This window comes from Nicotiana tomentosiformis, chromosome 6 (genome assembly GCF_000390325.3).
Source record: "Nicotiana tomentosiformis chromosome 6, ASM39032v3, whole genome shotgun sequence".
NCBI lineage: Eukaryota > Viridiplantae > Streptophyta > Magnoliopsida > Solanales > Solanaceae > Nicotiana > Nicotiana tomentosiformis.
In genome coordinates, this window is record NC_090817.1 from 45,330,176 (window position 1) to 45,343,045 (window position 12,870).

A 12,870-nucleotide genomic window follows, 5' to 3' on the forward strand; every position below is an offset into this window, starting at 1 on the left:
ATTCCCAGGCGACACCTGGATAATGTCAGCTTACTTTGAATATCTAAATTCTTCCCGATTCATCCGAGCTTGTGACTTTCTTGTCAACACCGAACCGCAACCTTGATCGTCAACTTTCAAATTCCCATGCCGCAGAAAATACAAACCTCAAGTCATGATCTAAACCGCCATGACTCTTCCGTAATCTATTTACACCATAAGGCCATTTAATCGAATACCTCCCAAATTAATCAAGTCGTGGTCGATGTCGAGCCCGCACGTACAACTACAAACTACATGTATAACTCCACACGCCAAAGGAACTGATCATTGCCACAATCATGATGATTTAGCCATTACCAACCGAACCAACCTCTTTCAATTCACTCTTAACTTGCCTTAGAAGTAATAATAGCTCCATTCAAGAATCATAATGAAACTCAACAACACTCTTTCTGAGTTCCCCACTTCACGAGATCACATCGTCTCAATACCCATGAACCGTCTCGTACCTTCCCCATACGCACAATAGCATCTCCAACTGGTACACCCATTCTGAAAGACCTTCAGCGAATCCGAAGCTATTTCTCCCTTTACTCTAATACTGCCCTGCAGGCCCGATGATAACATAGAACACTCCAAACCCCATTTTCATAATCAACTGCAACAACTCGATCCTTAGCCACACAACGCACACGAAATCCTTAGGCACTGTACTTTAATTCTTGAACGCACTAGCACTGTTGTCGAGAATCACCCACTCTGACCTGGTCCTGAATATAACCAAACTCTAATGCTCTACTAGCACATGAACACCCTAAAAAATAAGCAACTGACTGAACTTTTTTCCTTGTACATCACATCCACAAAAAGCATAAACTCTGAGTCTTCCCAAAAACCTGAACTTGAATCGATAAAGCCAAATATAGCACACATCCATCAAGTTCTTTCCTTGAATTACCCCTGATGTTTGTATTCCTCAGTCATAATAACCTACCAATACACCAATAACTAGAAACCGTACAAGCAGACAACCACGTGATCCAATCGTAGATGGTGGGGATCCCCCACTTAGCTTTAAGCTACCATTACATAAACCCAGAACCCACACGGATTTCTCCTTATCAATTACCATGATCTCGCGCCTTTAACCCGCCAAATTTCTCTAAATCTTTCGTCAAACTTCTCATGAACATTCCGAATTATTCGCCATAATCGCATATTCGACCTTCCACCGGGTAGTAAGTAGAACTTTTTGCAGAAACTTCATCAGAATCACACAACCACTAATTTGCTCACAGTAGATCACCCACCTATGGAATTCCTTACCGACATCTTCCAACGACGCTGCACTGGGTACAACTACCACGAAATCAGTTAACTCTCTTGAGTCCATGCTCGCCCACAAGTTGTACAAGTTTGTTCATCCCTCATTGACATCAACTGACAGTCTGACAGTACATTTCCAAACTTGAAGTCACGTTTCACACCTCTCCATTTCCAACATACTCCCCTCGGCCATAATCACGCTTCCCCGTCCAGCAGCCACCATCCCAAATGAAATGCATAGGCTTAGTCATTATCCGCCATGATTCCCAAATCGCTCTAAACTTTCTTCAAAGCAAGTGGCTTCCTAGCACATAATCCATATGCAACTCTCCCACTCCCACTTCGGTTAAACCACCTCCTTTAAGAAACTTCTCGACCTCTGCTCTTCATACTTGACCTGCTAGTAATTTGACCACCGCGAGACACCCTCCGCCATGTCCTTCCTCATCCTTCGCTACCCAAATATTGCATCAAATCAAAATCCATCTTTGTAGCACCTGAACTAATATATTGCTTCCAACTCTAAATCTCATGGAAGATCATCATTCTTGAGCCATAAACATTAGAAACACCGATTTCATCCCGAAACCACTACACACCATTATCTCTTACAACCGCTCCTCTAGCACTATTTCACAATATCATGCCCCGAAGTCAAATCGAAGAAGACCATAACACCGGAGAACTTTAATGCGTTCAACAAGGGCGGCGACACCATATCACAATTAAGAATTCCACCACGCCCGAAAATAACAAGTCTCGTTACTCCATCAACCCTAACCTGAACGTCCATAGGCCAATTGCCTTTTCTCTTCTGGAATTTAATGCCTAACCTCTAAACCATGAATTGAGAAATCCTCCTTTCGAGTCATTCACTGCCGCTATCCATAAATAAGCACCCTACCATCACACCATCACTGTGCGATAACAATGCATGAATATCATAATAATTTGTGCATAGACTCAAAATAATCGGTAATACAGCTACTGAGCTGAAATGACAGGACATCCTTCTGCAAGGCGATGATAATAGCCCACTCAAACACGCAGGGAAAACATCGTGCACCTTTTTTTTGGTGCCATTTACAGCTTCTCAAAGCCCAATTGATACTAAGCGCTCCAAGTAGCATAAGATTGAGTAGGAAGGAAATAAAGGCATAAGCCTCAAAGGAATCAAACCGCACGATGAGGAATTAAGAAGGGAAGTGTCCTAACAGCCCTGTAGCCTCTCGAAGATAAGTACAGACGTCTCTGTACCGATCCGCAAGACTCTACTAGACTTGCTCATGACTCGTGAGACCTAAGTGAACCTAACGCTGAGATACCAAGCTGTCACTACCCAAAATCCACTATAGCTCGTGATAGCGCCTAACGTCGTCGTCACACAAGCCAACAATGATTTATCAATTTAATTACCCACTTTATTACTTTCAAAATCATAGATTTTAATAAGGAAAGAGACTTACACTTCTAAATCCATGGGAACATACAACATTTGTAGTTTATAAAAGAAATGAAAGGCGATAATATTATAGGAAACCATGAGCATCAACTAGTATAACCCCAAAACCCGATGTCACAAGTGCATGAGCATTTTTCTAAGGAGTACAATAATAAAACATCTATCCAAAATGTCAATAAGACAAGATAAAATAAATAATACGATGGAGACTCGATGGACTGCAATGCGTAGCCTGGAATGCAGCACACATGAAGTCCCCTCAATAAGTGTGCCTACGCGGCAAGATGATCACCAAATGAATCTGTCAGATCCTACACGTTTAGTGCAGAAGTGCAGCATGAGTACGTAAATCAACGCATACCCAGTATGTATCTAGCCTAACTCCGAATAAGTAGTGACGAGGGGTCGACATCGATACTTACTAGAGGTCAAATAAAGTAATATAATAAATCATAAGCAGATATGAAGGACACATCAATAATGGGGTAACTCTGTAAGTCACATAATCTTCCAAATAATTTTTTTAAAGTATGAATTTCTAAATCTTGTAATCTACCTTAACGGCTCAGAAAATTCCAAGTGCCAATATCAAATGCATAAGGAATACCATATAAAATGTCGGGCATTACTGGAAAGATAATCTCGTGAGCGTTCGGACTACCAGCGATATAACGCACAATTATGCCGAGGTCGTTCAGCCCAATCCAAAATAATGTGAACACTGCCGAGGGTCGAGCAGCACGAACCATAGATATATCTATTATACTGCCGAGGCATTCGGCCCTCTCCACAAGAAAGGAAGGAAGTTACCGAATTACGAGACACTTGCTTACAATACAGTACATGAGCACAAAGTGAATATAATCTTCACCGTTTCTCAAATAACTCACCCACAACTCAAAGTGACAAGGCTTGGCCTAGTATACATATATTTATTTCTAAATCAATTTCAATTATAACTTAATTAATTAAGCCAGCAGAATGAGTTCAAATAATTCAAATTTTACATGATAAGGTCCTAAGTCTACCTGGACATAAACATGCTTTAGCTACGTACAGACTCTCGTCACCTCGTGCGTACGTAGCACCCACAACTAGTATCACGTAACAATTACATCACCTAGGGGTAGTTTCCCCCTTACAAGATTAGGCTGGAGACTTACCTCGCTCCGAAGTTCCATAACCGGCCCCAACGCCACTCTAACACTCAACTCCAAGTCAAACGTTCCGAAACCCCAAGATGTGGATGAAATAGCTCTCCAAAATCCCCCCAAAGTCGGCTCTAAGAGAGGAAAATGAGATGAAATGAGCAAATCCCGTATTGGCTAGCATATATTTTATGCCCAGACGATTGTCTATATCTGTGAAACACCTTGCGTTTCTGCGAAAGCTACCTCACAGATGCAGCTTTCCCCTAAGATGCCAGCTTTCCACTTCTGCGGGCCCTCAATCGCAGATGCGCATCCGCTTTTGCAGAAACCACCCGCATCTGCAGACTCCCTAGATCGAGCAGCCTTCCGCACCTGCACGCCCACGACCGCACCTCCATCTCTATAGGTGCACTACAATATCCGCACCTGCGATCTTCCAGCCTCAGACCACTTCCGCATTTGCGCTCCTCCGCCCGCAGGTGCGGTAAAGTCCTCACACCTGTGAATCCAACCAACCTCAAACCTAACCACTTCTGCGATACTAGGGCCGCTTCTGTGGTCTTGCACCTACGGCTCTTTCCAAGCAGGTGTGATTTCACCAGATCATAGCTGCCTCAACAATTCTTCTAAGCCCAAACTCAATCTGTTTCCAATACGATTCGCACCTGAGGCCTCCGAGAACTCATCCAAACATACCAATACATCCCAAGGCATGATACGGACTTAGTCAAAGCCTCAAACCATGTCAAACAACAACAAAATTATGAATTGACCTTCGAAACCTTTATTTAAACTCTCAAACATTCAAACTTCGCCAAACGCGTCCGAATCACACTTAAACTTTCCAGAATGATGTCAAACTTTGCGCACACGTCATAAATCACAGTACGAACCTATTCCACGGCTCGAAAACTCAAATGGACATTGAGAACACCAAACTCCACTTTAAATCAAAATTAAGAAATTCTTAAACTTTCAAAATGTTAACTTTCCATAATGAGCGTCGAAATGCTCTCGGGCGACCCGATACTCAACCCGAACATAAGCACATGTCCTAAATCATCATACGAACATATTGTAACCTTCAAATCTCGATTCCAAGGTCGTTTATAATAAAGGTAAACCTTAGTCAACTCTTCCAACTTAAAGCTTCCGAATTTAAAATTTTCCATCCGAATCAACTCTGAACTTCCCTCATTCAATTCCGACAACACGTACAAGTCATAATACTTTAAGTGAAGCTACTCAAGGCCTCAAACAGCCATACGACATGCTAGAGCTCAAAATGAACGGTCGGGTCATTACAATCCCGAGGCATAGTGGTGAGCTGCTCTCTAAGTCCGTTCTGCAGCACCCACAGTCTCTCTTTTGTATTTACTTTCTGTCTATCTTATTTCATACAGTAGCATAGGTATTTTGTATATTCTACTAGTTTTTCATACACTTCTTACACCGGGTTTTGGGTACATTCTAGCAGACACCTTATGGTTTTGAGTATTTATTTTACTGTATTTGCTCTTTCATTAGTTTACGCTTTACTTTACTATGATTTCCCATTTCTCATCTTCTTATTATAAAAATAAACTATTTTGAAATTATTAAAAAGAACAAATACGTGCCTAGTTTACCGTTGGCTTGCCTAGCGGCGACATTGGGTGCCATCATGGCCAATAGGGGAATTTTGGTCGTGACAACTTGGTATCATAGCACTAGGTTGACGTAGGTCTCACAAGTCATGAGCAGGCCCAATAGAGTATTGCAGATCAATGCAGAGATGTTTGTACTTATCTTCGAAAGGCTATAGGGTGTTAGGAATCTACTCTTTCTTCATCTTCTATCGTGCAGTTGATGTTATGCTAAGTATCTTTCTCTTATTCTCTCACAGATGGTGAGAACATGCGCGCCATATGTACCTGACCGTGGAGGAGTTGACCCCCCTGTTGCTAGAGGCTGAGGGACGGCTCCAACTTGTGCTAGAGGACGAGGGAATCCTAGAGTTGCTACAGTTGTGCCACCAGTGGAGGATCCTGTTATTGAGTTGCAGGGTGAGGTGCCTGCAGCGGACCCGGCCCTAGCAGATTTCATGTTAGCACCAGGATTCCAGGAGGTCATGGGTCGTATGTTGCAGTTCATGGATTCTATGATGCAGATTGGTTTATTTCCAGCAGACATAGCCACATCTCAGGCGGGAGGGGGAGCATAGACCCCTACCGCTCAGGCTCCAGGTCATGCAGATGTCGTATATCAGACCCCGGGCGCACTACCCGTGGGCGGAGCTTAGCCAGTTGCAACGGCTATACTAGAGCCCAAACCAGCCGCGGCCGGCGAGCCGTAGAAGCTATTGGATATATGGACCAGGCTACATCCTCCTGCCTTTGGCGATGAGCGACATGAGGACCCCCAGGACTTTATTGATCATTGCAGGGACAGACTTCACAACATGAAGATATTGGAGTCTTACGGGGAGGACTTTACCACCTTTCAGCTGGAGGGCAAGGCCCGTAGATAGTGGTACTTCTATCTTCTCAGTAGATCAGTAGGTTCTCCTCCCTTGACTTGGGACCAGTTCACACGTCTCTTTCTGGAGAGATATATCCCTCCCTCTCAGAGGGAAGAGTTACGGGGTCAGTTCGAGCGGCCCCAGTAGGGTCAGATGTCTGTGATCGACTATGAGGCAAGATTTTCTAAGTTGTATCGCCATGCACTTATGATACTCCCCACTGATATAGAGAGACTACGGAGGATTATTGTGGGTTTGCACTATGGTATCCATGTCATTATAGCTTGATAGGTTAAGATGGGGAGATAGCTCGGAGGATTGAGGGTATTCATCAATAGGACCGAGAGCAAATACCGAGGGACAAGCGGTTTCGATATTTTGGAGGGTTCAGCGGTGCTCCGTCTGGGGGCTGAGGTCAGTTTGTGAGGGGTCTATCTAGCAGATCCACATATCCATCACCGCCGCCTTTTTGGGGTGCTCCAATGTGACCTTATTTCATCTCTATTCCATAGAGCTCCTACCGTCTACCGGCTATTCAGAGTTCCACTAGTGGGAGTTCAGTTCCCCAAAGTAAGACTCAATGCCAGTCATCTTCCGCACCGAGAGGTTGTTGCAAGTGCGAGGATCTTGGTCTTGTGAGGAGATTCTGCCCTAAGCTTCAAGGCAAGGCAAGGCAATACAGTAGGGTCATCAGCCTATGATTACCACACTAGCTGCCGCACTAGTCATACGGCCACCTAGAGGTGGATGACAGGTGGGTAGGTGCCGTCCTAGAGGTGGAGGCCAGTCAGGTGGCACTCCAGTTAGGTTGTATGCCTTTCCAGCCAGACCAGATGTAGTAGCCTCAGATGTCGTGATCACAGGTATTATTTCTATCTGCAGTAAGGATTCTTATATACTATTTGATCTAGGGTCTATGTATTCATATGTTTCATCTATGTTTGCTCATTTTCTAGGTGTTCCTCGCGAGTCGTTGGGTACTCTTGTATATGTGTCTACGCTAGTGGGCGAATTTGTTGTTGTGGATAGGATTTACCAATCCTATATCGTAACTTTCTATGGTTTTGAGACTAGAGCGGATCATCTGTTGCTCGATATAACCGACTTTGAGGTCATCCTAGGCATGGATTGGTTGTCTCTGTACCATGACGTCCTTGATTGCCATGCCAAGACTGCTACCTTAGCGATACCAGAGTTACCCAGATTGGAATGGAAGGGTTCATCTATCAGTGCATCTAGTCTGGTTATCACTTTCATGAAGGCTCGACACATGTTTGAGATACTGTTGCAGAGACTCCAATGATTGATTTAGTGCCCGTGGTCTGGGAGTTCTCCGATGTGTTTCCTTCTGATCTACCAGGTATGCCATCAGGTCGTGATATCGATTTATGTATTGATTTGGCTGTAGGTACCCTGCCTATATCTATTCCACTATACCGCATGACTCCGAAAGAGCTGAAGGAGTAGAAAGAACAGCTTGAGGAGTTGCTAGCAAAGGGGTTCGTCAGACCGAGTGGTGTTGTTTATGAAGAAGAAGGATGGGACTATGCGGATGTGCATTGATTACCGCCAGTTGAAAAAAGTTACCATTAAGAACAAGTACTCGTTGCTGCGTATTGATGATTTGTTTGACCAGTTGCAGGGTCCCAGGGTGTTCTTTAAGATCGACTTGAGATCGGGGTATCATCAGTTGAAGATTCATGATTCGAATGTTTTGAAGACGACTTCATTGATGACATATTGATCTACTCGCATAGCTTGGAGGAGCACCAGCAGCATTTGAGAGTGGTGCTTTAGACCTTATGTGAATATAAGCTATATGCTAAGTTCTCCAAGTGCGAGTTCTGGTTAGATTCTGTGGCATTCTTGGGGCATATTGTATCAGGCGAAGGTATTAAGGTAGATCCCAGGAAGATCAATACAGTTCAGAGTTGGCCTCGTCTTACCACAACAACCGATATCATGAGCTTCTTGGGGTTAAGAGGTTATTATCGCCGGTTTATGGAAGGTTTCTCATCTATTGCAGGACCTTTGACTAGATTGACCCAGAAGGGTGCTCTATTTCGATGGTCTGATGATTGTGAGCCAAGCTTTCAGAAGCTCAAGACCGCATTGACTACAACACCGATGTTAGTATTGCTTTCCAGTTCAGGAATGTATATTGTGTATTGTGACACTTCACGCGCTGGCTTGGGTTGTGTATTGATGCAGGAGTGGCGAGTTATTACATATGCTTCACGTCAGCTGAAGCCCCACGACAAGAATTACCTTGTACATGATTTGGAGTTGGCCGCGATAGTTCATGCTCTCAAGATCTGGAGGCATTATCTTTAAGGGGTGTCTTGTGAGGTTTACACCGATCACTGCACCTTGCAGCATTTGTTCAAGCAGAGGGATCTCAATTTGAGGTAGCGCAGGTGGCTCGAGTTACTAAAGGACTATGATATTACCGTCCTTTATCATCTAGGTAAGGCGAATGTGGTTGCGGATGCCTTGAGCCGAAAGGCTGAGAGTATGGGTAGTTTGGCATTCATTTCAGTGGAGATAAGGCCATTGAATTTGGACATTCAGCCCTTGGCTAATAAACTTGTGAGGTTGGATATTTCAGAGCCCACCCAAGTTCTTGCATGCATCATCGCTCAGTCTTTATTATTCGAGCAGATCAAGGCTCGTTAATTAGACGATCTACACTTATTGGTTCTTAGGGAGACGATACTACACGGTGGTGCCAAATAGGTTACTATCAGTGAGGATGGTGTTCTGCGACTCTAGGGTCGTCTATGTGTTTCTAATGTTGAAGGAATGAGGGAGAATATTCTAAAGGAGGCACACAGTTCTCAGTATTCTATTCATCCAGGTGCTACGAAAATGTATCGCGACCTAAGGCAGCATTATTGGTGGCGGTGAATGAAGAAGGACATAGTTGAGTATGTAGCGAGGTGCCTAAATTGCCAGCAGGTTAAGTATGAGCATTAGAGGCCAGGTGGCCTACTCCAGTAGATGGTTATACCTGAGTGGAAATGGGAGCGCATCACTATGGACTTCGTAATTGGGTTTCCGCGGACCTTGAGGAAGTTTAGGTCATTATCGACAGGTTGACCAAGTCGGCACACTTTATTCCGGTTATGACTACGTATTCTTCAGAGAGATTGGCCCAGATTTACATTCAGGAGATTGTTCGGTTGCATGGTGTGTCTATTTTCATCATTTTAGATAGAGGCCCTCAGTTCACTTCGTACTTCTGGAGAGCAGTTCAGAGCGAGTTGGGTACCCGGGTAGAGCTTGGAACAGCCTTTCATCCGCAGACCGACAGGCAGTCAGAGCGGATGGGTCAGATCTTGGAGGATATGCTCAAAGCATGTGTGATTGACTTCAGAGGGTAGTGGGATCGATTCTTGCCTTTGGCCGAGTTTGCTTATAACAATAGTTATCAGTCCAGCATTGAGATGGATCCATTTGAGGCTTTGTATGGTCGGTGATGACGTTCACCCATCGGATGGTTTGAGCCGAGTGAGGATAGGTTATATGGTACTGATTTAGTGAAGGATGCCTTGGAGAAAATGAAAGGAGCGACTTCGCACGGCACAATCCAAATAGAAGAGTTACGTGGATCGGAAGGCGCGTGATTTATCATTTATGGTGGGCGAGAAGGTTCTCTTGAAAGTCTCGTCGATGAAGGGAATCATGAGGTTCAGGAAGAAGTGCAAGTTGAGCTCAAAGTTTATAGGTCCATTTGAGGTGTTGAGGCGAGTTGGGGAGGTTTCTTATGAGCTTGCTTTTCCTCCAATTCTATCGGGAGTTCGTCTGATTTTCCACGTGTCTATGCTCAGAAAGTATCATGCCGACATGTCGCATGTGTTACACTACAGCACGGTTCAGCTAGATGAGAGTCTGGGTTATGAGGAGGAGCCAGTTTCCATTGTTGACAGGCAGGTTTGCCAGTTGAGGTCCAAGAAGATTTCTACAATAAAGGTTCAGTGGAGGGGTTAACCAGTCGAGAAGGCAACTTGGGAGACCGAGGAGAACAAACGCAGCAGATATCCACACCTATTCGGCACTCCATGTATGATTCTAGACCCATTCGAGGACGAACGTTTGTTTAAGAGGTGGAGAATGTAACGACCTGACCGGACGTTTTGCTTTCTAGATCCACGTTCCCCTAATTAAGACTCCTCGTATGTACTTTTACTATTTTATGACTTGCGAGGATGGTTAGTTCGGGTTGAAATCAGAACACTTAGTTCCTTAATAGTGGCTTAATGAGTCAACATTTTGAATAAAGGACCTCGAACCGGGATTTGACTGTCCCAATAGGTTCATTCCGAGTAGTCTAAGTATGATTCGGTGCGTTCGGAGCAAGTTGAAAACTTGAAGTTCATAATTTGATTCAATTTGGTTTTGGGGTGCGATTTTTAGTTTTGATGTTGTTTTACGGGTTTCGAGCAAGTCTGTATTATGGTTATGGACTTGTTAGTGCATTTTGACGGGGTCCCGGGTGGCTCGAGTGAGTTTCGGACTGCCCGGAGCTAAGTCTCAAAAATCTGGTGTGCTGGTTCTGGTTTCTTTCTTCGCGATCGTGAGGGCTGTGTTGCATTCGCGGAGAAGAAAATGTGAGGAGCTGAGATTTACTCTATGCCTTCGTGACCCCTTGCCCACATTCGTGAAGGTCTGGGACTTGTAGCCTTCGCATTCACGTGGGGGGCCCACTTTTGCGTAGGGAGAAAGGCATGGGGGTGTGAGCTCGTTCCTCTTCGCGTTCGCGAGATGGACCCTGATTTTGCGAAGCTCAGGCTTGTCAGCCTTTGTGTTTGCGTGTGTGTCCTCGCGTTCGCGATGACCTTTTTCCTTGGCTTCGGTAGCTTGCCTTCGGGATCACGAAGAAGAAATACCTAGCCAGTGTGTTTTGAAAATTGGGACTTAGGCTCATTTTCTTCATTTCTCTCACTTGTTGGTCGAATTTAAACCTTTTTGAAGAAGAATTTTCACCTAGCACTTTGAGGTAAGTAATTTCTATACAATTTGAGTTTAAATCAGGGAAGATTTTAACATAGAAATTGTGGAAATTTTAGGAGATTATTAGAAAACCTAGGTTTTGATAAAAATTGGATTAAACCACGAAAATGATTATGGAATTGGGTAGAAATTATATATTTGAGTTCGTGAGTTTATGGGTAACATTTATCTTCGAATATTTTTGGAATACGGGCTCGGGGGTGAATTTTAGGAATCTTCCAATTTGGGTTGGGTAATTACTCTATTAGCTAAATTATGAACTTGTGAGTGTATAATGATTAATTTATATGATATTTGGTTAGCTTCGGATTGTTTGGCACCAAGTTGAGGCTTTAGGGTGAATTTATGGGCCGGAAAGTGAGCTTTGGGACGAGGTAAGTCTCTTGCCTAACTTTGTAAGAGTGAATTTACCCCATATGTGTTTTAAATTACTATTTGCTTCTAATTGCGGGTGCTACGTACCCACAAAGTTACGAGAGCCCGTACGTAGCTACAAATCATGCTTATGTCCGGGTAGTTTTAGGACCCTATCATGAAATTACTTGTATTCTTTGCACTCTACTTGTTAATTTAAGTGCTTTATTTCTATTGAGATTTGATAAAGGATTCGTAAAGACCGAACTTCACTTACTTTAAGTTTTGGCGAGTTACTGGACCGTTGATAGAAATTGTGCCTCTTGTGTGTATTAGTCTTGTGATAACTGTTAAATTGAATGTTCGTAGAGTATTCTCTCTTCTTGTGGAGCGGGCCGAATGCCTCGACAGTATAATAGATGCATCTATGGTTCGTATCTGTCAACCCTCGACAGTGTACACATTATTCTGGATCGGGTCGTACGATATCGGCATAAATCATGCGTGATAATGCTCGGAGTCCGATTACACTTGATATTACTTTTATGACTTGAGAAATTATAATTTACTTGATGGCCCGCAATTGTTGAAGTTAGCATGTATCAATGGAGATTTTAAATTGACTTTTAGTTAAAGAATCACTCATTTATTGTTTGTTATTGTGTTATTATTATTATTGAGGTATTCCTTGCCTATTTAGAATTTCTGTATTTTATTTATTGGCCTATAGTAATTGTCGATGTCGACCCCTCATCACTACTTCTTTGAGGTTAGACTATATACTTACTGGGTACATGTTGTTTATATACTCACACTACACTTCTGCACTAATCGTGCAGGATCTGAGGAAGGTGCATCTGGCAGTCATTCAGGCACGCACCCCCATTACCCCGAGGCATAGTGGTGAGCTGCTCTCTGAGTCCGTTCTGTGGCACCCACAATCTCTCTTTTGTATTTACTTTCTATCTATCTTATTTCAGACAGTAGCATATGTGTTTTGTATATTCTACTAGTTGCTCATGCACTTGTGACACCGGGTTTTGGGAATATTCTAGTAGACACCTTATGGTTTTGAGTATTTA